We start from the raw sequence: 6,000 nt of genomic DNA, 5'->3' as shown, positions 1-6,000 counted from the left end.
GACAGGGAGAAGTCTCCTGTGTTGGGATGGAGTGAATTGTCTTGGGTCTGAGTGATCATCTGTGCCTGATGGGATCAGCCACCCTCATCTATAGCAGGGTGAAGCCAGAATGTCTGTTGGGACCACTGAATCTTTGCTTCACCTTTGCTGCATGAGATACAGGTGGGGAAAGGCATACAGGGTATGGACAGTGAAGGTGTCCCTTGTCAAAGCAGTCTTCTCAGTATCACAAGCAGCAAACTGGTAGCTTCTTGATTAGGTAAATGACAAAGAGGTCTACTTCCAGCATTTCCCTATGTGGGGAAGATTAACCACTTTCAAATCCAGGTATCACTCATGGCAAGGTCTGTTAGCAACTGCCTCGGTCAATCTGTGACTGTTTTCTTTCCCTGCTGGGTAAGTGGTGACCAGAAATATCTTATGAGGCAAAACCCATTCTCACATCTACAGGACCTGGTGCCTCCCTGCTTCTTCCTGATTTTCCATTGGAACCAAGACCACCTTTTGGGACACCAAGTCTCTTACAGCGCTTAGTAGGCATCGACAGGCCTGCTCTTCCATCTAGAACATTTGTGTGTAGTTGCTGTTCCTGGTCTGAAGTCCCTCTGTGTGGTCTCCACATCCCAGAGTGGATGTATTTATGGTGATTACAACATGTACTAGTGGAATAGAGAAATCAGGTCCTAGCTGAAAATTGTTCTTGACTGCCACTGGGAAGAGAGGCCCCAAAGCCATCTGCCACCTGCATGAAATGTGAGCATCTTTGTGTAGCTTGGGTCCACTGGGGTTGCTTCCTGTGCAGATGTGCCATTCAGTACTGTGAATACTGCTGAGATCAAAAGATCTAACTTATGTAGCAAGTTGACAAATCCCCTCCACCACACTTATGATATCCTGAATCAAATCCTGGGGTGGGAAAACTTTGAGTTGAGCAATTTCTACCAGGGCTTCTACTTATTTCAAATGCCTGCTGGGGAACAAGCTGGCACTTTGGGTAGCTTATCATGAACCCTACAGATTTCAGCACCCCGTTGGTTGATTTATGAATGGCAGTTCCAGAAAGGAGAATACATGCACTCCCAACCTGTGCAGGTAGATAACAACATCTGAGCTTTCAATGAACACACATGGCACTGACACTGGCCTAGAAGACAGTATATGGAATTGGAAGTTCTGTTCTCCTATTACACATCTGAGGTATATCCCTATATGCATGTAGGCTGGGATTTTCAAAGGATCCTAAGGGAATTAAGTACTCAAATTCCTTAGGCTCAATGGAAAATTCCAGCCAAAGCACTGGCCCTGTCCATAATGCATAGCCAGTAGCCTTTCTCTACAAGGGGCATGATCATAGAACTTCCTTTTGATCAGTGCTTCTGAATAGCTAGATAGTGATAAAAGCCCTTGAGCTGGATCTGAGCCCTGCTGTCTTTTGTGTACCAGGGAGTACTAGTACTTGGAATTCCCTCCTCTTCCCAGTGGCATGGATTTGATGGCTTTCTTTGATTACTTGCAGCATTTTTTCCTTATGAATAAGTATTCAAGAGCACTAACTCCGCTTAGAAATGCCAGGACATTGTCTGTTAGAGCCATGAAAAAATATACATATTTGAATATTGTATGTTGTTTGAGAAATTATATTTTGCTAGGATAATTGATTTATGCATCAACCGCCCATGTTTTATGTGCTGTACTTCACACTGTGTAGCACATTGTCAACATACAGGGTGATATGAATGCTCAGGGAAATTAGAGAGGTTATTAAAATTAAAATAAAAAACTCAATAATAATAATAATAATAATAATGGGGGATTTCAGTTATCCCCATATTGACTGGGTATATGTCACCTCAGGATGGGATGCAGAGATAAAGTTTCTTTACACCTTAAATAATTGCTTCTTGGAGCAGCTGGTCCTGGAACCCACAAGAGGAGAGGCAATTCTTGATTTAGTTCTAAGTGGAGCACAGGATCTGGTCCAAGAGGTGAATATAGCTGGACCACTTGGTAATAGTGAGCATAATATAATTAAATTTAATATCCCTGTGGCAGGAAAAACACCACAGCGGCCCAACACTGTAGCATTTAATTTCAGAAAGGGGAACTGCACAAAAGTGAGGAGGTTAGTTAAACAGAAATTAAAGGGTACAGTGCCAAAAGTGAAATCTCTGCAAGCTGCGTGGAAGCTTTTTAAAGACACCATGATAGAGGCTTAACTTAAATGTGTACCCCAAATTAAAAAAAATAGTAAGAGAACCAAAAAAGAGCCACCATGACTAAACAACAAAGTGAAAGAAGCAGTGAGAGGCAAAAAGGCATCCTTTAAAAAGTGGAAGTTAAATCCTAGTGAAGAAAATAGAAAGGAGCATAAACACTGGCAAATGAAGTGTAAAAATACAATTAGGAAGGCCAAAAAAGAATTTGAGGAACAGTTAGCCAAAGACTCAAAAAGTAATAGCAATTTTTTTTTAAGGACATCAGAAACAGGAAGCCTGCTAAACCACCAGTGGGGCCACTGGACGATCGAGGTGCTAAAGAAGGACTCAAGGACAATAAGGCCATTGTGGAGAAACTAAATTAATTCTGTGCTTTGGTCTTCATGACAGAGAATGTGAAGGAGATTCCCAAACCTGAGCCATTCTTTTTAGGTGACAGATCTGAGGAACTGTCCAAGATTGAGGTATCATTAGAGGAGGTTTTGGAACAAATTGATAAATTAAACAGCAATAAAACACCAGAACCAGATGGTATTCACCCAAGAGTTCTGAAGGAACTCAAATGTGAAATTACAGAACTTCTAACACTAGTCTGTAACCTATCATTTAAATCAGCTTCTGTATCAGGTGACTGGAGGATAGCTAATGTGATGCCAATTTTTAAAAAGCGCTCCAGAGGTGATCCCAGCAATTACAGGCCTGTAAGCCTGACCTCAGTAACAGGCAAACTGGTTGAAACTATAATAAAGAACAATATTGTCAGACATATAGATTAACATAATTTGTTGAGGAAGAGTCAATATGGTTTTAGTAAAGGGAAATCATGCCACACCAATCTACTAGAATTCTTTGAGGGGGTTAACAAGCATGTGGACTAAGGAGATCCAGTGGATATAGTGTACTTAGATTTTCAGAAAGCCTTTGACAAGGTCCCTCACCAAAGGCTCTTACGCAATGTAAGCTGCCATGGGATAAGAGGGAAGGTGTTCTCATGGATTGGTAACTGGTTAAAAGATAGGAAACAAAGGATAAATATAAATGGTCAGTTTTCAGAATGGAGAGAGGTAAATAGTGGTGTCCCCCAGGGCTCTGTTTTGGGACCAGTCCTATTCAACTTATTCATAAATGATCTGGAAAAAGGGGTAAACAGTGAGGTGGCAAAATTTGCAGATGATACAAAATTACTAAAGATAGTTGAGACCCAGGCAGACTGCGAAGAGCTACAAAAGGATCTCTCAAAACTGAGTGACTGTGCAACAAAATGGCAAATGAAATGTAATGTTGATAAATGCAAAGTAATGCACATTGGAAAGCATAATCCCAGCTATACATATAAAATGATGGGTTCTAAATTAGCTGTTACCACTCAAGAAAGGAGTCATTGTGGATAGTTCTCTGAAAATATCCACTCAAGGTGCAGTGCCAGTCAAAAAAGCAAACAGAATGCTGGGAATAATTAAGAAAGGGATAGATAATAGGACAGAAAATATCATGTTGCCTCTATGTACGCCCACATCTTGAATACTGTGTGCAGATGTGGTCTCCCCATCTCAAAAAAGATATACTGGAATTGGAAACGGTTCTGAAAAGGGCAACAAAAATTATTGGGGTATGGAATTGCTTCCATATGAGGAGAGATTAATAAGACTGGGACTTTTCAGCTTGGAAAAGAGACGGCTAAGGGGAGATATGACTGAGTCTATAAAATTATGACTGGTGTGGAGAAAGTAGATAAGGAAGTGTTGTTTACTACTGCTCATAACACAAGGACTAGGGTTCACCAAATGAAATTAATAGGCAGCAGGTTTAAAACAAACAAAAGGAAGTATTTCTTCACACAATGCACAGTCAGCCTGTGGAACTCTTTGCCAGGGGATGTTGTGAAGGCCAAGACTATAACAGGGTTCAAAAAAGAACTAGATAAGTTCATGGAGGATAGGTCCATCAATGGCTATTAGCCAGGATGGGCAGGAATGGTGTCCCTAGCCTCTGTTTGCCAGAAGCTGGGAATAAGCGACAGGGGATGGATCACTTGATGATTACCTGTTCTGTTCATTCCCTCTGAGGCACTTGGCATTGGCCACTGTCGGAAGACAAGATACTGGGCTAGATGGACCGTTGGTCTGACCCAGTAGGGCCATTCTTATGTTCTTATGTTATTCTCCAGCATACTCTGCATATTTAGTGGCAGGAGTGAGGAGTATAGAAAATGAGATGTGCTTTTCCCCTCTCTATATTTAATTTTTTACCTTTTCACCCAGATTGGTTCTATAGAACAATGTATTGGAGCCTGGTAGCAAGGGGAGCTTGGCACCAAGTGGCATTTCCAAGAGCTGAGTAGGTCCTATGCCTAGTAACTGTCGTCTGTGACTGATCTAGAAAGAGAACACAGTCATGGGATTTCAGGCTGACATTTTAATAATCCATTTGCATAGCAATTATCATAAACAACCCTTTAAGTTTAGTAACTCAAACATTAGTTTCTAGCAGAGAACAAATGACACAGCTTTCTAAGGGTGAGAAATTTAAAGGCTGGTCTCTATTTCTGAGCACAGAATTTGCATGTGTAGTTGAGGTCACTGAGACCTCTGTGTGCTGACTACCCTCACATCAGTAACTGAAATGTCTTAAGGCCTGATACAAAGCCCACTGAGATCAGTGGGAAAAAGTACATTGCAACTGTGGGTTAAAGCCAGAGGCTGGGATAAAGTGAGACTGAGTATCTAGCCCTATAACTTTATTTAAAATCTAATCTGTAACTATCCAGGTGACACCAACAAAAAACTCAGAGCAACCCAGGAAGCAAAGATACATTTGAAAAGATTTTTATCATTACATTCAGGAAACTGTGGGCTGGGGTGGGAGGGAGGGAAGTGCCCTCCCTGCATGCATCACTGTCCAACTTCTTTAAAAAGTATGTCCAGGGTGCGTGTCACCTTTTCCCTCCCACTGGACTCAAATGTACCACCTCCTCCTCCCGCAGCCCCACCCGTGGAAGCCAAAATCCTCACCGCTTCTCCTCTCTCTCCCCCCCCTGCAAGCTCAGCCATCGTCTAGGACCTGGCAGAGAAACCATACTCCATGGCAGCCTCCTGCACTGCTCACCTGCTCAACTTTGATACACTCTGCCCTCTGTCTTCCCCAGTCTGGAGTCCCACCCCTCTACTCCAGCTTCTCCACCTCACAAACCCTTCTCCAATCTCCCCCAGCCTCACCTCCGGCCAACCCCACAGAAAAGCCTCATGCCTCCAGTCCAGCTTCCCCACCCAACCTCACCCTCTCCATGTGCCCGGCACTTACCTCTCCCAGCTTCTCTTCTGGCCTTAACACCTCATCTGCAGTCTGGGAACCAGCAGAGAGATAGTGCTCCATGGCCACCTTCAGCATCCTCCGGTTGAGACCCGCCATCTCTGACCTCCAACTGCCGCCTCCAAGCTCTGACCCCAACTGGGGCCTTTGAGCAGCAGTTCTAGAACTGCTGAGCACTCTTGCTCCATGAGTGTTCTATCACAATGACCTGGCTTCCCTCAAGCCAGGTGGTTTATGTGGCTTTCATCATTTGAGGACAGATTCATGGAGTAGACTTGCTCCCTGTTCCTGAGTGACGTGCTGTGTCACTGGAGAGCCCTCAGACAGTGGTTTGTCCTGTCCACAATGCTCTACCCTGAAGGAAAGCAGGCTGTGGCACAGAACTCCTGTGTGACCTGCAGCTTTCCGCTCCTGTCAGTAGTGAAGGTGATTCAGGCAGTGGCTCCACTCTCCATGGCAGTGAGGAAGTTTTCAA

Source organism: Lepidochelys olivacea, assembly GCF_965140295.1.
Source record: "Lepidochelys olivacea isolate rLepOli2 genome assembly, chromosome: 9".
NCBI lineage: Eukaryota > Metazoa > Chordata > Testudines > Cheloniidae > Lepidochelys > Lepidochelys olivacea.
Note: the sequence above shows the minus strand (reverse complement) of the source record.